This window comes from Arvicanthis niloticus, chromosome 24, assembly GCF_011762505.2.
Source record: "Arvicanthis niloticus isolate mArvNil1 chromosome 24, mArvNil1.pat.X, whole genome shotgun sequence".
In the NCBI taxonomy this organism is placed as follows: domain Eukaryota; kingdom Metazoa; phylum Chordata; class Mammalia; order Rodentia; family Muridae; genus Arvicanthis; species Arvicanthis niloticus.
In genome coordinates, this window is record NC_133432.1 from 39264531 (window position 1) to 39288525 (window position 23995).

The 23995-nt window shown below is 42.8% G+C and overlaps 1 protein-coding gene across 7 annotated transcripts in view; it reads left to right on the forward strand.

Annotated features, from left to right (window-relative positions):
• The window catches only part of Stard13 (StAR related lipid transfer domain containing 13), a 207676-nt gene that overhangs the window by 101805 nt on the left and 81876 nt on the right, over positions 1–23995 (forward strand). Inside the window, exon 1 of one of the 7 annotated variants that reach the window (XM_076923826.1) lies at positions 4657–4897. The exons of 5 other annotated variants lie outside the window; for them this stretch is intronic. The gene's annotated coding sequence lies outside the window, so the exon portion shown is untranslated. Of the gene's footprint in view, positions 1–4656; positions 4898–23556; positions 23702–23995 lie in introns of those variants that run through there. One more of the 7 variants, XM_076923827.1, reaches the window with a different exon arrangement.

Below are 23995 nucleotides of genomic sequence, written 5' to 3' on the forward strand. Positions count from 1 at the left end.
CAGAGTCCCTTGCACCTCAGGGCTGGGCAGAGACCATTAGATTTAGACAAAGTCATGATGGTGATTACCAGACAGGCAACGACTTCACTGGACTTTCACATTGCAGTGTTGTAGAATTATTTTATTCCCAGCTGGAGGTTTCTACCCCACCTTTGGTATTTAAGTTCCCGGATGAAAGACACTCACAACCTTTATATTTACAATAAGCCTTAAACAGCACAATAGTCGGGCAGCTGCCTACCCTCCATGCTGTTAGAATCCATTTATCGATTAGAATCGATAACCCTGAGTTACACTTACTATTTACTATGTTTCATCTGGGCTGCTCTTAACTCCAACTGTCGAGCCCTCAGAGCCATGTTTTCACGGCTCATGTAACCCATGGTGGCTTCTCCTTCCTCCTCCAAACCCATTGTGGCTTCTCCTTGTGAGTCGCCTCTGACCCCAAGCTCACGTATCCTAAACCCCACCAATGTCTCTTCTGCCCAGTTATTGGCTGTTGGCATCTTTATTTACCAATCAGAAATAACTTGGGGGCAGGGTTACTCAGCATTTACTTGCACGCAGACTCTCTGGCCTTTGGGGCCCAAAATTAGCATTAGAATACAGACAGCATTAGGCCAACCCACTACATTCCAGTGCTTTTAGCTAGTCCTAGTCCATAGTTTTGAATACTGCAGTTCTGCTCAGCACACTCTCAGTAGTCAAGCACTCTGCCCATCAAAACCCATTTCTGAAGCTCAGAATCCTGGTCGCATGTGTGAGGGGCGGGGAATGAGGTGGGGGAGCTGTTGTCAGAGAGATGGTAACAGCAATGCTGGCAGCACCCTCCTGTAGATTTCCATCTAAAGAATAAGGTGCAAACTTGGAGCCCTTGGTTAGATGTGTCTTGTACTGTAAGTGAGACTAACGTAACTTGAGATCGCAAGTGCTCAGACATGTAAAGATAGTTACAACAAGCACTGCAATCAGCTGTAAAACTACAGTTTGTAAAAACTATAGCTTGAATCTAACTCAGTCCTTTTGGTCCTAAGTGATGCTTTCAAGATGCTGTCAGTGGTATGGCGAACAGTTGGTATTGGATGTGTAGGCCAAGCTCTGTCGCAAGCATTTTCTGTACAGTGGCCCACTTACCATGTTCAACAGCCCTTCCGGGGCCACTGTTATTATCCCATAACAGGGATCACAAGTCATTTGTCCAGTGTCACAGGGCTTGCCTTGCTTCCTGTGTCTTCGCCCCAGCCTCTCCTTCTGGTCCGTTCTTCTCAGCCAAGCATCAATGATTTCTGGATTCTCCTGCTCCCCACCAGAGTTGCTGTCCCTCCTCTGTCCTCTGCTCTCTCCTCATATCTTGCTTTTAGATAACAGCACGTTAACATCTGTAATTCAGACATCCACAATCCGAGCACTTCTGAGTGCCACCACGATAGAACGTTCCATACCATAAAACTTTGTCCCTAGCACAAACTTATCAAAAGGATTACATCAAAAATATACAGGCCGGGCAGTGGTGGCACACGCCTTTAATCCCAGCACTTGGGAGGCAGAGGCAGGAAGATTTCTGAGTTCAAGGCCAGTCTGGTCTACAAAGTGAGTTCCAAGACAGCCCGGGCTACACAGAAAACAAACAAAACACACAAAAAAATATACAGGCCACACACATGATGTATATACAAGACATAATAAAATTTGTATTTAGACTTGGGTTCCATTCCCAGGATATCTCATTAGAAACATATGCAAGTACTTTGAAATCTGAAACAGCACTGTTCCAAGATACTGGGTACAGCATATGTCCTTGAGAGCTGTCTGCTGTAGAGAGCTGGAGGCGTCCATCCTCAGTGGTGACTAGCATAAGTGCTTTGTACGTTGTAATAGTACAGAGGTATCTGTCCGAAAATTCACTTAATCTAGATTAGAATAGCCATTCAGATTAGGAGCAAGACAGGCATATTTGAAGTTCTGATAAAAGTAGATGCAGAGCTTCCCAAAGTCTTTAGACAAGAACACAGACAGCATAGGAGTGAGGTGCCATGCAGGGTAGGCATCGGGAACCTTCCATCTCCTCTGCTTCCTCTTGGTCTGGAGTGCACAGCTATGCAGCCAGACTTCTAGCACACAGCCCTGATGTAGGAGGGACCCCTTGACTCAGAGACTTGCTTCTTGCTAGCCACAACGAGCAAGGGCTTGCAACACCATGTAGGGGCATTTACCCAAAAGGAAACATGTGTTTTCATTCAAGGGATGTTTACAAACACCCTGGTTCTTGACTCAGCCCCAGTCAGCTTGGATGACTTTCTCCAAGAGGAAGTGGGAAAGGGAGGGATTGGAGTGAGGAGAGAGCGGAGCAGATCAGGGATCTAGGGACAAACCTTGTCTTCCTCCTTTCCGGTGAAGAAGCTACTCGGCCTACTTGAAGTAGCTGGTATTCTAGTTTCAAGCCAAAGTCTTCACAGTAGTCCAACACTCCGATGCTTGGAGTCAGAGGTCCCTATGTAACCCAGCGTTGAGTCCACCCATTGACCAGTAATGTATAATTGCCTATAATGGGTGTTCCAGTGGCTCCAGGATTCCATTGAGGGCGATTGAAAGGAAACTGAGATAACCAACAGTTTACTACTCAGGGCCAGCAGGATGGCTCAGTTGATAAAGTACTGGCTTTGCAAGCATGAGGACCTAACTTCAAGTCCCAGAACCCACGTCAAAAAATCTCAGCATGGTATCCATTGTTAATCTCAGCACGGGGGAAGCAGAGACAGGTAGGTCCCTGGGGCCTATTGGCCAGCTAGTCGAGTCTACTTGGGAGATTTCAGGCCAATGAGAGACATTTTCTCAATAAATAAATAAGTAATTAAATTAATTAATCAATTAATTAAAATATATATTATATAAGCATATATAAATATAATTATATATATGTACATATATATATATATATTTATTATTATATTATATGGATTAGTGCCTAAGAAACAACACTGTGGTTGTCCTGTGGCGTACTCATGCATACCCCAAGTTCACTGTTCATTGTTCTCTGTGCCCAGTGCTTGCTGTGTGTTTTCTCCTTATAGAACCCACATATTGAAACCTGAACATTACTCCTGCAACCCTTTTACCCTCCCCTCTCTCCGTCACCTCCTGGGAGAGTTAATTTGCTACCATCCTTTGCCAGATGAAATATTTACATCGACTTAAAAAAAAAAATCTCTTATTGGGAAAGGACAATATGAAAGCTCAATTGTAACAGCAAAGCGTTCTCTCTTCACCGTTTAATCTCGAGGCTGCCTGAGAGATATGGCGATCACTTCAAGCCTTTCATGTTCACAGCTACGGAGAAATCAAACTGAGACCCGATAACACATCGGTGTGCTCGTCCTGGGGAAAGCTATTCCTCTGGCCCTTGGCATTCTTTAGCCACCTGGAGTTCCTTGTCTAGGCTGAGGTCTCCCTTCCACATCTGCATATCTCTATGCTATGTCCTTGCTTAGCTCACAGTTAAGGCAGCCTCGTTGATGAGACTTTATAGGTGTGGCCCGTGACATGACTAGGAGACAGTCTCACAGCAGACTCGCTGTTCTCTGCCTCTTACACTCTTTCTGCCCCCTCTAAACTGATTCCTCAGCCTGAGGTGTGGAAGTTGTGTTGCAAATGTATTGGGTCTTACTTATCCCATACCAAATGGTCAGCCTAGAAAGCATAGATACACAAGTGACATTACACCAATGGATTTCAGAACACACACACAAATCTAACAACAGTGAGAGAGAGAGAGAGAGAGAGAGAGAGAGAGAGAGAGAGAGAGAGAGAGCATAAATTTGAAAGAGACCATGGAGGTTTGGGAGGGAGGAAGGGAGGAAAGGAGAAATGGTATAATTAGATTATAACTTCAAAACATATGTGATTTTTTTTTGAAAAAAAAAAAAAAAAAAAAAAACGAACTCAAACTCAGATCTTCTGACTGACGGCTCCTACAGACTTGAACTGTTTTGTCTTAATGTCATAGCACTCACGTGGGCTGTCTATGTGGCCGCCCCTGTTAACTGTACCTGCCAGCAATTAATCTGGCCAAGTGTTCTCTTGACTGGACAACTTCACTGACAGTGTAAATATTAGGAGCAAACACTCTGCTTGGAGGCATAAGATCACTGCGTGTGAGCAATAACTTGAATTGGGGATGGAAAATTAGGTATGCATCAATGTTGCAAAGTCCGATTTTAGTCTTTTCCCCTTTTCTGTTTTATCTTTGGAATCTTTTTTTCCCCCTACAATATGAACATGTCACAGTTTATTCTATCCTCCCTCCCCCACCGTGTGTGTGTGTTTGTGTGTGTGTGTGTGTGTGTGTGTGTTCATCTTTCGAGGCTCACAACACTTGGGAAAAGTTAAGCCTAGTTTGAAATGCTTCTCCTCATTCCTGTAAAGTTTCAGGCTAACTCACATGCAATTTGTTAGGTAAGGTGCCTGCTTGGCCGGATGGCAGGGGACCCTGATAAGGCGCACACTCTTGGCTGAGGACAGACTGGCAGCATTTCCCATTGGTATGTGCAGGGCTGCTGAGCCAGTTTTTAAAGAGCAGATTTATTTAAAAAAAAAAAAAAATCCAGCTGTGAGTTTTCATTTTTTTTTCCCCTCTTAGAGCTGGAAGGCGGGGCCAAAACCAACCTCAAACTAGGCTCTCCATTGATCAGGCTAGAGTGATGTGGGCCCGTCTCACAGACAACAGCTAAGCACAGAGGAAATATTAGCTGGCAGAGATAACGAAGAGGAAGCAGTGAGTGGCAGAGGCACCATCTGTCAGTTTCTGAGCAGCAGTTCTCAAGACAGCCGAGAAGGAGATGCAGAAGACACTGGTTCTGTTCCAGAGGAACAGTGCAGCCTAAGGATATTTTCAGACAAAGTAAGTTTGCGGTCCTTAGAAGAGGCTGTGGTGGTGGGAAGAGAGCGTGGCTTTCTATCTGGGCTGCAGGATTTGTTACGGATATATGAAGTTTGCTTCTCTGGTAGATCTGAGCCTGAGGAGAACGTTCTTTTGACAAGAACTTGATATGATGCTCGTAAGCAGCACCTGTGGCCCCATAACTCATTTTAGAGACATTTGAAGGCTACAGAATGGTCTATTTTATGTTTCAGATCTCAGATTACAGGCATAGGCTTTTGTCTTTCCTTACCTCCCTCCTTCTCAGCTCTGTTTTCTTCTTTCTTTCTCTTTTGCCTGGTTTATTTTAAACCTTCTGGAGCCGTGAACGAGAAATGATTATATCTCTTCTCAAATAATTTAGTGTACAGCAGGTCGCCTTTTACGTTAGTGGGACTGACAGAAAATCTTGTCAGTCTGCTCAGCGTATGGGTAGATACTTAAACTTCCGACGGACGTTTCAAATCACACAGTTGGTGTGGCACCGGCTTGTGAAGGCAGCTGTTTCTGGGTCTTTTTGCAGAACACAAACTGACTTGGGAAATAATCCTGCTGTTTGTGTGTGGCGCATTTTCAGAGTATTCGTTTTCAAGCGAAGCTGCGCTGTATGGTTCTGGGCGGCTGTTTGTTACATCCAAATGGTTCATAGTCCGTGTCGGATGCCATGTGCTTTATTAGACATGGGTTTGTCTAATTCCAGTGGGAGATTAAAATAGTGACTGTAGCAAAAAAAAAAAAAAAGTTCTGAGAAGGCAAGGCAACTCCTTTTTAACCTACACAGGGGGATAAAAGAAGTTGAGTGGCTCTGTGTAAGCTGGCTCTCTACTGCCAACCAGGAGTGGAGACACCGGCTGTCAACTGGCAGAGGCAGACACCACTCAGGGTTATGGCCCAATATGGATGTCGGAGCTCTGTAGCATGTGTGGGAAAATGGCCACAGTCCAATGTCTGGAATCATTTATCTTCTGCCAGTGCCTAGAAGACAACTGCTTTATGCATTTTACAAAAACCCTCACTGACTGATTTCGTTTATTTGGAGGGGGCACACCGATGGATGTGGGGACAGCTATGGGGGATGGGGTACTGAGCTCTTTCCGATCCCCCAACACCATGCTGTCATTTGGGTCCTGAGCACCTTCTGTGGCGTGGTACAGTGTTAAAGTCACAGGCTTTCAGCAGGACCCTTCCCACACACTTGGTAACAAATGCCACCTTAATGTCTGATCTTGTTGGGGAAACCAGCAACAGAGATCTGTTCTCACTATCTCTCCTCTATAGGGTCTGTGTCCTGCAGTGCAGATCAAAAAAAAAAAAAAAAAAAAAAAAACAAACAAAAAATCACAGAAAGACAGAAAGAAAATGTCAGTAGGTGGGGCTCTATGGAAACTGGAAATAAAATGGGGTTAAAGACAGATGTATGATGTTCTTCGGGAAATACTGGAACATTCTGTTGTTGATCTCTGTATCTCTGTCTGTATGAGGGCACCATTCATGCCAGCCAGGGTGTTTTGTTCTGTTTTAATATTTTTCTTATTCTTTGAATGTGTGTTGATCCAGTCCCCAACTTCCAGGCTCCCCTGTTCCCCCACCTCCCACCTGACTTCAAGTCCTCCAATAATTTTTTTGTTTTTGTTATTAATAACTCAAGTCCAATTAGTCCTTTCTGTGTGCACATGGAAAGGTGGCAACCTTCCAGGGGCCATATCCCCAAAGGGGAGTGGATCCCCTTCAGCCAATAGCCTTCAATTACCTGTAGTTCCTCCAATAGAGGTCCCTGGGCCCTTTTTGATCAAGCCAGCCAGTATGTCTTGCCTGAGCTAAGTCCCCATGTGCTAACATGCGTTTCACATGGAGGAACACCTGGCTGATTTTCACCCCCATGTCGGATCTCATAGGGATATTTAAATTTTGTTGTAAAGGTCAAGAGCATTCAGACACTTTAGGTTTTAATCACAATTGTCACGTTGCAGAAAAAATAGTTGACCTCTTGATAAGTATCCTTGCTTGGAAGCAGAGTGAGTGATTCCAGCCATCTTTCTTAGAAAAACATCAAATGGCAACAGACCATTAGTTTCCAACATATATTTGTGAAATTGCTTTCATTTCCCTAGACTGAACTTCTCACGGTGCTGAAAAACTGAATCACTCAAAACCAAAATTCAGTGATCGTACGTGCCATCATCGCCTTTGTTTATCATTGCCTGCTCCTGTGGGGGGGTGGCTGAGGGGGGAGGAACCTCATCTTTTCCACCATGTGGATGTCTTCTTTCATTTCCTTGTCAAGATTTCCAGTACTGTGAAAAACTCGTCACTTTCTTAATTAGCATTGAAGTCTTAGAAATAGGGTTAAAATTGTCACAATAAACCTTCTAATACAAAGAAACAACATGGCTATGCCAATTAAGATGCCTAACGTCTTTATCCATTTTGCAGACCCACGTGTATATACTATGCAGACTGTATACATATATACGTTTACCTTCAGGTAAATGAACATATTGTCTTTTATAAATGTTTCATTAAAAGTGATCGTGTATAAAATACAAAGCATTGGAGATATTAGGCCTTAGTGTGCTCTGTTTTAAAGCATTTGTCTGTGGAGTGATAAACAGCTCACTGGTGCTAAGGGAGTCAAACGTGAGAGCCCCCCCCCACCCCATGCCCACCGCCTGCATTGGCTGCCCATAGATCACGGATGTTCTTCAGCTAGCACAGGGCACACAGCAGCCCCGGATTCAGGAATTCTGATGGCCCTGTGAGCCACCCACTCAGCAGCATGACCCTGGGCCATCCGTGGATCCCATGGGTCCACAGCTCTGCATCTGCACTGTGGGTTTAAGAATGTCTGCCTTACCCTATAAGGTGGTCTTGAAGACCAAACGACACCATATGCACAGAAGTGTCAAACCTCTTTCTAGAATATTCCTTCTGCCCCTGTCCCCTCACCCTATTTTAGTAGATCCTGACCATTGCTCAAAGGCTTCTCTCCATCTTCTTATCTCCTCAAAGATGTCTATCTCTCTTCCAGTGCTCCAGATCTCTCCCAGAAGTAGCCAGCTTGGACCACCATGTCCCTCCCATCCAGCATTCGGCTCCATTGCAGGCCTGTCATTCTGGGTTCCACAAAATATTTTCTCTCTGATCTGTTGGAGAATTCTACTTTATTTTATTTTTATATGTATATGTGTGTGCTTGGGTGAGTTTATGTGTGTCACGTGAATGTAGAAGCCTGTGGAGGCCAGAAGACCAGAAGACGGCATTAGATTCCCCTGGAACTGGGGTTACAGAGCTACCGTGTGATTGCTGGGAACCTAACCCTGTTCCTCTGGAGGAGCAGCCAGTGTCTTAACTGCTGAGCCATCTCTCCAGCCCCTTCTCTACCATGATTAAAAAAAAAAAAAAAAAAACTATTTCTATATTTTTTTCTATACTTTTAATTTTGCTTCACTTTTCTATTTAAGTTGGTGGTTTTGTTTTAGCACCTGTCTTATACTAATAGTCTTTTATGACTGTTCTTTCAGCTTCTGGACTCCAGGATTTTTTCATTATCATATTTTTTTGCTGTGATGTTTGTGTGTGTGTGTGTGTGTGTGTGTGAGAGAGAGAGAGAGAGAGAGAGAGAGAGAGAGAGAGAGAGAGAGATTCATACATAACCACTGTATTACATCATCCCTCTCCAGCTCCTCCCATATCCTCCTCACTCCCTTTCAAACTCATGACCTAGTCCTTAATTATTGTTACACATGTGCACACACACACACACACACACACACACACACACAAACAAATACGGTCTAATGAGTCTAGTTAGTGATATATATATATTTGTTTAAGGCTGACAACTTAGAACTGGATGACCCATCATGGGCTGTGACGCTGGAGAAGGCTGATCCTTCTCTCTCAGGATCCATCAGTTGCCTGTAGCTCTTCATTTAGGTATAGGATGCTGTGAGACTTCCCCATCCATGTTGGCACGTCCACTGGGGTTGTCATCCTTCACGTCTTGCTTGGGTGACTATATTTTTGAGATTTCATGGGGAGAGCAGACATCTACATCCTCTGGCTCTTACAGTCTCTGCTCACTCTTCTGAGATAGTCCCTGAGCCTTAGGTGTCCCTACATTGGTCCCTACAATGGTGCCCCATGGTGTTGTCAATGTATCCACTGTGGCTGGGCATCCCTGGGGTCATTTGTTATTTGTGTTTTACCAGTTATGAATCTCTGTGATGGCTTCCATCTACTGCAAAAAGAAGCTTCCTTGATGAAGGGTAGGAGCTACACTTATCTGTGGATTTAAGGAGAAAGACTACAATAAGAGATTATAGTGCTGAGATAACAGTGGTACTTATACTTCCAGGACAACCAACAGTAGAGAACAGTGTTTTAATGCTGTCCTCGGATTCCAAAGCTACTTTAAATATCACTAGTCTTTGAAGACTTCTCCCAACACAATTCCTTTATAGAACTGCAGCCTTCTTTGTTCCTGATTCCCTTAGTCCATGCTTGAATCAAGTCTTTATCTTAGTCTTTGTTGATACAGTATCTGCTACCTTGAGTTCTTTCTTGACCCACCATCTGTTCCTTGATTATCTGGCACTCACTGTAGTTTCTACAATGTTGATGATCAAATTATGTTTGTTGCACGAATGAAAAGCATGTGGTATCTACCAGTTCCTTGCGGTATTTTGCCATTGTACACTTTTTGGGACACTACAGGTATCCATGTGTCTGGAACTATTTGACCATTGTAATAACGAACAGACCTTTAAGACTGAAAATCTGATATTCCAACAGAAAGATCTAGATAAAATGTTAACCTACTGATACGATCCTACCTCAGTCCTACTAATCACACTTACATTTACTTTAATTTTTGTACTTATTTGTGTATGTGCATATTTGTACACATGTATCTATATGCCACATGAAGAAAGTGCCTGAGGAAGCCAGGAGAGGGTGTAGGATACCCTTGAGTTTGACTTATGTATGGTCGTAAGGCTTCTAGAAAGTACTGGGAAGTGAACTCTGGTTCTCTGCAAGCATTGTGTATGCTCTTAACTGCTGAGACATCTCTCCAGCCAAGAGATGGGCAGTCTAACTACTACAAGGTCTCTTTCAAATGAGGTTAAAACAGGAAAACGTGAATGTACTTGCTAAATGACAATGGAGAAACTATGTAAATTATGGAAGCTTTCTATAATCTTGCACTTAATCTGTTTTTACACAGAATAGCTGGCAGAGGTAAAGCCATTTTGTCATAATGTCTCTGCATGTTGAATCAGGATGAACCAGAGGGGTACTGCAAACAACTTTGCACCAAATCAGGGCTGTGCTGTTGCTGAACACCGAGCACACGGATCCTCCTCTCTGACTGCGTTTAACAAGAGGGGGCCAGCTGTCCATTCTCGGGTGATACTTAGACCACACTCCACCCTCCGTGCCTCCGCCCACTGTGCACTCAGCAATGATGCCAGAGCGAAGGGCTGATGGTTGGTAGAGCTTTGCCTCCTTGAACATCTCTCTAGCCCTAAAGGTTCTGAAAATTATGGACCACCTTTAAAGATGACTCTAGATGCATCTGATTGGATGGATATATATGTTCTATGCAGAATAAATGATGTCATTCCTCCATTTTCTGTTTAAACAATAAGAGGATGTCCACTTAACAAGTGAATATAAGCACAGTGATAAATACACTGATAAGCTGATACACTGATAAACACACTGATTCACTGTGATAAGCACAGTGATAAATACAAAAATAAATTCCCAAATGGAGACTGGAGTAGACAGAAATGTAGTGTTGGTGTGGACAGTTTGATGGGTCTGGGGCCGGGCAGAATGGAATCCTGAGAGGTTAACCCTATTGGAAATCTAACTCTTAACAATTGGGAAAATCATTTTCATAAGGAACCCTGTTTGTCCTGATAAGGCTTCAGAAATTTGAAGAGATGCCTTCACAGTGTCAGGTTTTAGCTTACTCCTTCTAGGGATCGCACACGCACACGCACACAGCAGGCATAGGGCAGAAGTTGGCCAGTGATCTGAGCTGGGGCTAAACTGAACCTGATTAGAGCCTGAACCTGACTACTAGAAGCCAGATGTCAGTTGACAGACTCAGTATCCCTCAACCAAGGAAGCCTTCGGGATGCTAAGAACAGTGCTGCTAAACCAGAGGAGGAAAGGCATGCAGGCCAGGGTGTGCAGTTGCCTTCCCAGGACACCTGTTCATCTTGCACCCATCAGTAAAAGGCAAGAAGCCCCATCAGAATTCCCTCCTTGAGAGTCTAGAACTTGAAATCCCTCGGTGGCCTCTGCAAACACTGTACTTGTAAGCTTTTGGGGACAAATGACTCTCTCTCTCTCTCTCTCTCTCTCTTTCTCTTTCTCTCTCTACCAGAAAACAGTGAAAACAGTGGCTTAGAGCAATCTCCTGAGAACCATTCTTCTGCATATGCTTATGACCCTGAATCACAGACTGTCTGCACAGCCTGTGCTGGGCCCAGCCCTGACTGCACGGTGCAGGTTACACCTAGAGAACCCCAGCAAGCAGATGAAAGGCAGTTTCTGAAGTTAACCATAAATGACTCCGTGAAAGAACCCTGTGCTCTTTTCAGAGGCTCCCTATTGGGTGTTCTTCAGGCTTTGCAAGTACTTGAATAAAACCACAAAAAAAAGTTAAGCAGTCAGTTTAAGTGAAAACAGTTGATGTTTGTTTGTTTATTTGTTTGTTTGCTGAGGATAAGACTTCAAATTAGATGACCCTTCTATGCCAGGTTTTATAGTAAAGAACAAAATGATAACTATCTTTGAGGTTGACATGCCCTGCCTCATAGGTTCGTGTAAGCCAAGAGTCCCCTCCATATTTGCTTATTTGGTCTGAATGTGACTCGTGTACCAAGTCCTCTCTCTTGTTGCAGAGTATACATAGTAACATCTAGCATAGGAGCATACAGCTCATTTCAAACACTTGTATTTTGAACACCTACTATGTGCAAGGAACTGTGGAGAGGAAAATAAACCTGTACCATCCAGTCCCATTCCGGGGCCAGAGATGGTCATGACTCAAGAAAGAGTGATTTCTGTTTGACTCTAAGGCTTAAGGAAATGTACAAATTCGAATCTAATTAGAAGATCAGGAAAAGCTGGTGGATGGCATGCCTGTTGGCCCAGAAGTGTGACTCTTATTTTAGTACAGATGTTACAAAACAAAAACACAAAGACTTTAAAGATTTGATGTATTTAAAAAAATAAATGAAGGAGTGAGATTGGGCCAGAGCGATGGTTCTCAACCTCCCTAATGCTGCGACCCTTTAATACAGCTCCTCATGTTGTGATGACCTCAACCATAACATTACTGCATTGCTACTTCATAACTGCGATGTTGCTCCATTATGAATAGTATTGTAAATATCTCATATGCAGGATATCATATATATGACCCCTGTAAAAGGGTTGTGTGACCCTCAGGGGGTTACAACCTACAGGTTGAGAACACTGGGCCAGTGAGAAGACCCAGGAGTTATGAGCACAGGCTGTTCTTCTAGAAGACCGGGGTTCAGTTGCCAGCACTCACATGGCTCAATACCACCTGGTATTACACCAGGGGATCTGGTGCCTTCTTCTGACCTCCCTGGGTAGTGTGCACACATGGTACACATACGTGGCAGTAAAAAAATTATAAACATAAGATAAAAATAAATAATTCTTTAGAGAAATAAGTGAGTGGACCCCAGCATGCTACTAGAAATATCACTGTTGGATATTTGTGGATATAAGAGCTGGGACTTGAAGGGGAGACAGACTCAATTGTTGTAAATATTGACAGTATTTTACAAATCGTGTGTAGCCACCTGTTTAGGGAGGCTAGGGATCTCCACCTTTTAGTTTAGGATATGTATTCTGAAGGGTGGATCAGAGAAGAAACAATGTTACTATACAAATCGTGTGTAGCCACATGTTTGGAGAGGCTAGGATCTCCACTTTTTAATTTAGGATATGTATTCTGAAGAGTGGATCAGAGAAGAAACAATGTTACTATGAATAGGCCCATACGTCAGCCCATTCAACAATTATTAATAAATATCTCAAGGACAATTTTAGGCAATTGTAACACAAGAAATAATTCAACTAGTCACGTGAAGCTCCCCTTCCTCATGGAGCTTATAGTCTAGTGCAGAGGACAGCATCAGAACCAAGCGGAGGATGTTGATTTTGGTGCTTTGATATGAGTCTTGATGGAGAGTGACTCTTAGCTCAAGGGTGGCTTTTGATCCACCCAGGGAGCACACATTAGCACTGCATCGCCATCAAGTGTGTGCAGCACTTGCAGAGACATGATGTGCTCACTGATGGGAGAGGACAGAATGCTTGCAAAGGTGTGAAGCTTACTTCTTAGATTGGAGAGAATGAGGGAGCATATTTAACTCTGACAGCATGTTCACCCCAGGCAAGCTTTACTGAGCTGATTCTGTCTTCCTTCACTCCCTCTCTTCTTTCCCTCCCTTCCTTCCTCCCTTCCTTCCTTCCATCCCTTTCTCCCTTCCCTCCCTTTCTCCCTTCCCTCCCTTCTTCTCTTTCTCTCTCTCTCCCTTCCTTTCCTTCAATAATCCTTCCTCAACAGCAGACTCAGCAAATAGCTGTATTCTTCAATGATAGACACTGTCCAAATCTGTCTGTAGTACTGAGCTATGAGGGTACCTCATATGAGAGAAGTATGCTGTGGATAGATTCTGGGGTACTAATGATGTTAACCTCTCAGCCCTAGGCAGGTTTAGCAGGGCCTCGGTAACCAACATTTTTATATGGTGACCTCACGGTATAAATGGAAAATGCATCATCTTGTGTAAAGGGTTGGAAGCATGCCACGGGAGATGAGCTCACAATAGCATTCCTGTATACACATGGTTCTTAGTATAGGGGACCTCACTGCTATAAGTATATGGTAGTTTCCCTTCTTCAACATGTTTCCCATGGCTTCCGTTCCCTCTTGTTAACCACAGTCAGGAAATATCAAATGGAAAATTCCAGAAAGAAACAGCTTGTAAGTCCTAAGCTGTCACCAAGCAAAGTAGTATAATGGAGTCTCACACTACCGTGCTCCATCCCTGTGACACTCAAACTATCCCAGTGTCTATGGTATCCACCCAGTATTTGCTACCTACCTCTTAGTCGTCATCTCAGTTATTACATCAACTATCACAGAATCCCAGTGCTTGTGTATAAACATCCATGCAGAAGCTTAGAATATATCCCATGATGACAGGTTGGGGACTTCTGTGCCCTCCTGACAGCACGAGATTGTGAGCAGCGCTTCTAACATATCGGTCCTGTATATTCATTTTCACCCTCACTAATAGCTCAAGACATAGAGTCCACATGATGCTCTCAACTGGGGCCATGTAGATTTTCCTAAGTCATGATGAGTGGCTGTCCTGAAAGCAAGGGCATGTGGGAGACTGCTGCTCCACACAGTGGTTCTCTGCCCCCACGCAGTTCCCACTCGCCTTCGGAAACCACCAACAGGGCTTTCGTAATTCGGATTGTAAATACTGGCAAAGTAACTTGGTTTTGTAAAGACGTTTACATGAAATACACAGAATAGAAGTACTAAGATTTCTACGCCTTGCTTCGTAGACCTTCGTTTTCACAGTCTCTGTCTGTGCCATGCTTTCCTTAATAGCAGTAAACACACCAAATGGTTCCCACCTGCCGACCACACTATACATTACCATTACCTCGATGCTGCATCTCACAGAGGAGAAACTAAAGCGGTAGTGAGGCTTACTCACTTTCCAAGATGGCATTGTTCAGGAACAACTGTGATTCCCCTTCCAGATAGTTTCATCTCTTGTGTCTCAAGAGCTGTGTTCTGGGGCTTGAGGAGATGGCTCAGTCAGTACAGTACTTGCCACACCACATGAGAATCACACCAAGGGTGAATCCCCAAACCCTGTGTGAAGACTGGGCATCTGTCTGTAATCCTGGTGCTTCTATAGTGAAATAGGTGGGAACAGGAGAATTCACAGAAACTCACGGGCCAGCTACCCTGTGACTGCTACACATACACACACACACACACACACACACACACACACACACACACACACACACACACAGAGTGCCCTGAAAAATGATGACTTCTGAGTCCTTAAACATTGTTATGAACCTTTGGTGGAAGCTGATGGCTGGCAGCACTAAAACAGCTGGTTTGTGTCCCTGACACAAATCTGGTTGCTATGGGATCCTTTGCATGGGAAAATATTCGTCAGCTCCAGGTGCCTGGGACACCAGACAGGAGTACTAATCGTCAGATGAACAACAGTGATTTAGAGAGAAAACTGTGTTAAGGAGCCCCAATAAAGAAGGCTGGAGAAGTTCACATCGTGTTGGGGTGTGGAGATCGTTGGGTTTTTATTATTTGTTTGCTTTTTGCTGTTGCTGTTTGCGACAGAGGGTGTTGTATGGTTTTGTTTCTGTAATACTGGGAACTGAACACAACATCTCATGCTTGCAAGGTAGGAGCTTAACCCACCATGCAGCACCCTTAGCCCCCACTTGGTATTTTGACTTCTAAGGGATTTCAAAAGCCAAGTTGCAGAGAGATGAGTCTGAAGATGAAACTAAAGACTCATAAGATGCCATGCTTGGCTCCGAAGGAAAAATATACATCACATTAGAATAGATGAACGTGGCGACCCTAAATTGGCATATCCAAAGTGGTGGCAGAATTAAACATTTTAATTGTTAGTCATTGATTTGAGTCATCTCCATCGTCCAGATTTAGTCTCACTGAAGATGATTACATCCAGATAATGCTTGCTTCCAGTAAGACGGGAAGAACAAAGGAAAATAAATAAAACAGTTTACTCCAGTCTCATAAAAAAGTTCTTACACAAGAAGCAAAAAGGCATGGGAAAATATGAGTTTTATTTTTTTAACTTTTTCCTTGAAGTCCCAGCAAAATTGCATCTCATGTGAAGTACGGGTGTGTGTGTGTATGTGTGTTTCTATAAGGGAGGGCTGTCCCACCAGACAAATTGCGATCAAAGCTTCTGGAAACCATGGTCATCCTTGAAAATGGGATGTATTAAAATGCATATATAATCTCCTTTCTACAAGAGCAGCTTATCTTTTTTTTTTTTTTTTTAGTTGAAAAAAATACATTTTCACTTTCTCCAAAATGAGAAACATTTCTGGGGGAACCAAATGTCTTCTTGTTTTCATTCTTTGCCATTTTGACTCCATCCAATATTTTCCCTGATAATATCATGCACCAGAGCACGGCAGGGTTCTCTGTTAACAAATATGGCTGTTTAATAGCTTGTTCCTATGAAAGCAAACTTTTCACTTTGTGCTAAATACCTTAAAATATGATATCTAAACATGAATCTGCTTTCAAACTTAAAATAAATGGTCCCATCATAGGACTGTCTATATTTACAGGATACATGCTAAGAGTTTTGTTTTTTTTAAGATTCAGAATATTTTTAGAAAGTCAAAAGCTACCCATAGGAAATAGAGATGGGTCAGTGGTTAAAAGCATTGGCTACTTTTCCAGAGGACCTGGGTTCAGTTCCCAGCACCCACGAGGCAGCTCACAACCATCTGTAACTCTAGTTCCTGGGCATTGGACACTCTCTTATTTCCTCCTCAGACACTGCATGATGTACACATAATACATATATTATGTATTAGGTAAAACACTGATACACAGAAAATGAAATGAATAAACCTAACACATAAAAAAGTGTCTCTGTAATAAAGTGAATTCAAAATCACCGTAATAAAGTGAATTTAAAAGAACACTCACAAAATAGAATATTAATCATTTCTCCATATTTAAATTCATGTTTATTTACAAACGTTCTTCAGGTACAGAAGTTCGACAGGAAATATCTAGTTTCAAAAGGGAAAGGTGTATGCGGCCCAGCCATCATAAACAAAAATGTTTTTTATTAGACATGAACTGTGTCCACTCCTCCATTGCTGGGCTTTTCTGCTGTGTGGAGACCACTGGGTGTTAGGCCCACACAGAAGGCAGAAAGAGGCTGTGTGAGTGTGTCTCTGAGGTCTCACGTCCACCCAGCAAGAATTACTTCTTTCTCTTTCCATAGGTAAATGAAAAACAGCTCTAACATCCTTCGGATCTCTAGGATCACTCTGAACTAGTAACTAATAGAAAAAAAGACACAGAAACCTTGGCTTTAAAAGAACTTTTTTTTTTTTCTTAACCTCTGGGGGACAGGAGCGTCAAAGTTGGATAATCCGATTATGCTCTGTTATCAACACCAGTTGAAGTCCCTGCTACCTTTGATAATCACCATGGAGCCATGCAGGACTTAGCTGACAGATAGCTTACCTTAATTAAGAGTATAAGTGACTGGATTAGCCTCCTGTCCTTTTTACTGGTCCATACACTTTCTCTCCCCTGTACCCAAGTCACAAGAACTCTCTTGTGTTCTCCTGCTGCAAATGCAGCCATCAGCAACCATGACAGCCATAAAACCAAGTTTGATCAGTGTGGCTTTGTGGCGGATGGAAGGCTTGAGGCTGGGTTTGAATCTTGACACCATCGTTTGTTGTGTGCATGCTTTCCTATGGCTCTGAGTCTCTGATCGCTGTCTTCAAAATGGTGTCAGTAACGTCAACCACAGAGTGTCACAAGAGCAAGAAGCCACATGAGGGGCTTGGACTGGGTGGCCAGTAGCACTCTGTTTTGATGGTGTTCAAATGTTCCCTGCCCTCACCTCTATAAAACCTTCTAGGGATATCAGTCCAACAGGAAACCCAGTGTTCTTCTGTAGAACCTTCCTGAAAGCCTCCAAGACCTTTGGAAAATGTTGCTTAGTGGTTCCACGTTTTCTCCTCATTTTTGCCAACAAGTTCTATTGTTAGCAGAGTTTGGTAAGTCCTTCCTTATAGATGGCTTTTCTCTACTCCTCATTCTATGTTGTACAGTGTTAACACACAGATTTGATTAACAATGTATATATGTATAAATATGTATAATACATATAGAAATTATATTGGAAAGTTTTGCTGTATTTTTATCTTATTATAAAGATAGTTATTTATAATCTAGCTAGAGTTCGCAGTTATAGACAAAGACTGGAAACAAAAATATTTGTTTCAAGTATCAACATCCTAACGCAAGACCTGGGTCACCTTTTTTTTTTTTTTTTTTTTTTTTTTTTTTTTTTTTTTAAGATTTGCTTATTTTTTTATGTATGTGAGTACAATTGCAGCTGTCTTCGGACACACACTAGGAGAGTGCATTGGATCCCATTACAGATGGTTGTGAGCCACCATGTGGTTGCTGGGAATTGAACTCAGGACCTCTGGCAGAGCAGTCAGTGTTCTTAACCATTGAGCCATCTCTCCAGCCCCTGGGTCACCTTTTTTAACCTCCCTAATCCCTGGTCTCTTCCTCCTTCTGATGGGAGTGGTTAAATGAGCATTCTACATAATACGTTGGGCATCATGCCTCACCTGAAATACCAACAGTAGCCTTGTAGATTTCTTTTAGCAGAATATTTGAACTGTTTATAGGACAAAAATTGCTTAAAAGAATAATCACAGAGTTTTTTTGCCATCCTTATAAACCTTTCTCATATGGTGTATGTTAATGAGGACATCCCAGAATATGCCTTTTGGGAAAAGAACCACATCTCAACAAATAAAAGAATACAGAACACTATGTTGCCAGGTTCTATCGTTTGTTCCCAAATAGCTTATTCCCTGTTTAGTAAATACTACAGTTATAGCAAGTGTTTTTATATCCAGTCAAACCATTAAATACCTTTGCATGCTGTGAAACTTTTCCTTTTCTGCAACAACTCAGGTGTTTAGCTGTGCCCTGTGTGCCTCCCATTGGTCAAGGGCTGTGGGAACAGAGAATAAACAGACAATGGGGGTCATACATGCCTGCCAGTTCTTTTCAGGGAAAGTGAGCTAAGGCCACCAGCACCAAGGCCTGTTTGCACGGCTGATTTGTAAGTTAGTGCAGTCTAAGGTCATTTACTTACCTAGACATCCTCAGATCTGTCTGAACAGAATGAGCTTTAAAAACATGACTTTACTCCGGGTCCATGTTTGGCATCCCATCTTTATGTTCACTTCTGTTAGCACTGGATCACAAAACGGGGAGCAATTAGAAATGTCACCCTTAATCCTCAAATTGAGAAAGAACGCATTGGGACTGACTCGAGGGACCAAGAGGCAGCAGCTGAGCCTGTGGTTTTGTGGAGATGCTTAGCCTGCTATGTCAGAGACCACACTATGAAGTCATGTCAACCACTGGGATCAAGGCTCATCAACAAAGCTTTCTGAGCAAAGCTAGAGTCAGATAAACCTCAGCATTCCACGCTGTTCCTTGGCACTCATGGGGGTTTTCTTCATCTAGTTAACGTAGGTGTGGCCATTGTCTACCCTCAGGCAGCCAGGACAGAAGTACAAGGCTTATCTTCTCTGGAATCTGTGACACTATCCCAGTGGCATGGGTGTCTCTCATTATATGTACTGCATCCCGTTTCATTTTCTAAATCACAAGATTCTCAGCGCCCTGAAAAGACTGCCTTCCTCTTCCTGGGAAGGCTCAAAGTTGGGAAGGGTCAAGTTTTGCAGACACAGCTGGCAAGCTGATCTTTGGAGTCACTTCATTAGGCCCCTCTCAACTCACCCCTGAAATGATAACCTGTCTTATCAAGGCCCTGCAGTCTGCAGGGTCCTTTTCCCTTTCGTCTTCTGACCTTATAAACTATAGACTATGAGCAATAAAACAATTTTTAAAAAGTAAATTGAAATCATTTTAAAGTCCCTTTGCTTATGGCCTAGCAACCGTTAGTGGCTACACCATCAAAGCTTTCCCAAGAAATGTACACTTAAAAAGATGGAAAATATGGATATAATTTTTGGCCCAATTTTGCTTTAGGAGCGATTTATGATGTTATCAAATAGACCTTGTAAATTGTTTACAAATTTCCAAAGCCTTTTTTAAAAAAAAAAAAAAATTGAAATTTGAGTAGCACATCGGAATGAAAAGGTTTTGCTTCTGATTTTTGCTTTGATCCGACACTGCTTTCTACATGGTTGTATCACTTATATCGAGCACAGTAGGAGCATCCCAGTCCTGGGTCCTTCATCGCTGGTCCTTCACATTGTTGGTATCAAGAGCTACACACTTAAAATCATTTGGCCTTTTGGCTTTCGTCTTTGCAATACATTTTATGCAAACCACATTCTGGAAAAAAAAAAAAAAAAAAAAAAAAAAAAAAAAAAAAAAAAAAAAAAAAAAAACAAGCTGGTTGGTACTCACTGCCCAGGACAGAACTTGAGCCAAAGAGGAATTCCTTAGCTTCACATAGCACAGGATAGATAACTTACACCACAGGAAGCTTGTTTTTATCCTCAGGAGCATGGGGAAGCCAGATTCTAAAATAACAAAAAAAAACAAAAACAAAAACAAAAACAAAAAAAACAAACTAGGGTTAGGTTGCAGGCTGCCACTTTTGCAATAGCATTTAGAAATGTAGACTGGTTGAATCTGAAAGCTGTCAAGTGTCATATTTCAGTCAGGTTTCCCTGCTTATCATTTGCCAAAACCCAGGGCACTGAGCATAGGCCAAACTAGGGTGAGCTGAGCCGCAAGTGTCCTGAACCCTGGAGGGTCAACTTCAGAAAGAAGGCAGAGTTTCTGACTTTAAAAACACCTAAACCAGGGCTACACAGAGAAACCCTGTCTCAAAAAAAAGTAAATAAAATAAAAACACCTAGACAATGCTTAAATATTAATACCTAATATTGCCTTAAATGTTTACCTAAAATAAATAATACTTATTTTTATTTCTATTTCATTTATTTTTGCTCTGAGAAATAGCTAGAATGCGAGTTTGTTTGTTTGTTTGAGATAAGGTTTTACTATGTAGCCGTAACAGGCCTAACACTCACTCTGTAGACCAGGCTGGCCTAGAACTCACTGAGATTCCCCTGCTTCTACGTCCCCAGTGCTTGAACTAAAGGCATGTACCACTACTGCCCGCCCAAGTACCAGTATTTTTAAAGATGCACTTTCTCTGGAGCGTCCTGCTTAGGTATTCTGTCCCCGCCATCAGTGTGGCATGTGACTCTTCCTTATGGTTTTATGGTACATCAAGTTACATGTCTATGGCATTTAAATTATTTTAGAAAAGAAAGCTTGAAGAAATAGAACCTGTTTAAATGCCAAAAGAGAAGCAGGAATACAAGGCCTGAGAATCTTCGGCACATACCTCACAGACACTGCCTGTCCTAATAAAAAAGGAATAGTTTTAAAAAGGAATAATTAAAAAAGAAATACCAAGTCATCCTGGGAGTCTTAAGCCTAGAATTTGAATTTAGACTGAAAATAAATGCAAACATACAGAGGCTTTTGTGAGAGTTTTCTTAAGGGAAAGCACCTCATACTTGCCATTTTCACGGGCTGCAGGTTGGACAGGCATAAGAGCTTTCCTCACAGGGAGCCTGGGCTCAGGAAAGCCAAGCCACCTGGCTGGGAGTCCCTTAGGGGATTTGCTCTTCAAGTCTTGAGAACAACCCCCCCCCCCCCCATTGCTTTTTCTAATGCACTTATTCCCTAAAACTAAACAGTGCTAAAACAAACCTCTTAGGTCAACTGAAATAGCCGTTTAAAGGGGAAAAATTGAATCCTTTTCAAAAGCAGCCATTACACAATCTAGCTTAGCGTGGTGCCTGTTCAAAGTTGGGTGACTTCCATGGAAACAAAAAAAAAAAAAAAACCGAACACAAGAGACAAAAGAGTTTTTGAGTAATTTTTGGCCTGAGTGTGTGTGTGTGTGTGTGTGTGTGTATACAGAAAAAATAGTACCCAAAAATTTTCTCCAGAACTAAATACTCATTTTTTAAATTTTAAGTGCATATTCTATATAACATATCTACTTTCAGTATTCACATAGATTGTGACTATACATCTACAGTTTTCCAGACACACAGTGGCCACTGGGGATCCAAACATCCAATGAGGCAGAGTTCTCTGTTTTCAAAATGCTTGTGATCTTTAACAACTACAAACATGTCTCCCACTCACCCTAAAGGCAGAAAAGTCTTCACATCTGGACACACTAAGCGCTTGCCACTTCCATGTGCAGCCTCTGGGGTCCCTGGCACATCCAGGCATCACTGGCAGGTGGAAATCACTGACCGAGTCACCTATGTGTCTTTGGTGAATTCCCTCTCATAGCCTAACCACAAAAGATTCTGGGAACCCACAGTCAGCTCTGTGTTTATTAGCCTTCAGTTGTTAAATGGCCATTCTGTTTCTGTCCCAATATTCTTTAAATTTTTATTTAATGTTGTTTTTACAAAGGAAAGTTTAGCAGCAAGTCTGAAAGACAGGAAATGACTCAGTGGCCCAGGAGTCAGGTGTGGGTAGTGAAGAGTGAGCTATAGGTCTGAAAAAGTGTCCCTATGAGGGAGAAAACAGGGTTGGAATGTCAGCGACCAGTGATGTCAGCTGCAGGATGACTCCTCCACTTTCCCAAGACAGACATCTCAGAAGCTGCTGGGAAACAAGGAAGCACCTTGTGCACCCTAAGAGAAAGGGTGAAGTCACTTCTCAGGAAGGTTCTGACAGAAGCCACTGTTAGCTTGGTGGACTCTAGCTTTTGCTAATTAGAATCCATCATGCCACAGATGAATCTTAAAAACCTACAATGTGGTAAACCTAAGAGAGAGCCTGAGTTCTTTTTATTCTTCATTTCAAATATTCTAAATTGGCTGGTGCTATAACCATTTTACTGTCAAAATAAGTGTCATTATGGAATACATAACTAATAATATATAGCTTAGTATGTAAATAGAAACCACACTTGCCAGAGGAGAGGAGCTTTGTAACATTTAAGAGGTCATGGGCATTCTGGTAGCAGAGGCAGGAGGATTGCAAGTTTGAGCTGCATCAAGAATTTGCGGCCAGCCTGAGCTTCACAGCAAGCCCCTGTTTTAAAAATACCACAGTTAAATTAAATTTAAAGACAAGAGAATTCATGGATGCTTAAGGGCCTGCGTTAGATCTTTGTAGCCGGGAGGAGGAGGTCTCTTAAAAACCTCATCTTGGCTACATTTAGTCAGCTGTGGAAAGCGTTACCTTTGGTTTCCCTATCTAGCCAGAGCTTCATGCGTGATAGGCAAGGGTTTTGCCACCAAACTACATCCCCAGCACCATGGAACATTTTCTACGTTTATAACCTTCAAGGGTGTGTAAGAAAAGATCTGGAATTTTCCAGCAGGCCATTGGTATTTTGTGAGCTACATCTTTAGGGATGGCCAGTTTCATCCTGTTCTGAAGACTCTGTTGATGATGAGGGTCAGTGGAACATACTCTACTTTATCCTTTAGTCCCCTTGAGGGGTTTGCCTCATCAGACAGCGCATGCCAAACAGAATCTTCTTTCTGGAGACTCTGATGCAAATTCTTGATGTTTCTTTTTAATGTGAATGAAAACAATGGGGAGAGGAAGTGTGGAGGATTGGAATCTCAGCGGAGGCCCCGCAGGTCACTAGGGACCAGTGAGGTTCCTTTCTGCTCCCGGTGGTGGCCGGAAGTGGGAAAGCGGGTGATCATTTGTTCCCAGCTCTAAGTCTGTCTGAGCCTCTTCGCTGGAAGCTTCCTCAGTCTTCCCGAAAACATTAATCGAGCCCCTCTGGGGTGCTTAGCACTAACTGGGCTGACACAGAGACGGATGGCTGTGGAGGGAACGGGAGAGTGGAATAACCCAAGACTTCTAGGGCTGGGGTAAGTGCGGGTAGGACACAGGGGTTGAGGGAGGGAAGCGTGAGCCTTGGGTGGCAGGAGATGGATAGTACAGGAATGTAACACCACGAGGTAAAAATTAAGGAGGTAGAGGAGGTAGATGAGTGAGAATTGGCTGGTCAGATGAAGTGGGACAGTGCCATTCTGGATGTCTGTAACATGCAGGGGATGATGGAGATGGGGTTGAGGCAGTTCAGGAACCCCCTGGTTGTTCGGACCCATTGTAGGCACGCCCCGGAAGTGGGAGGAACAGAGTGACCTCCTAACTGAGACCTG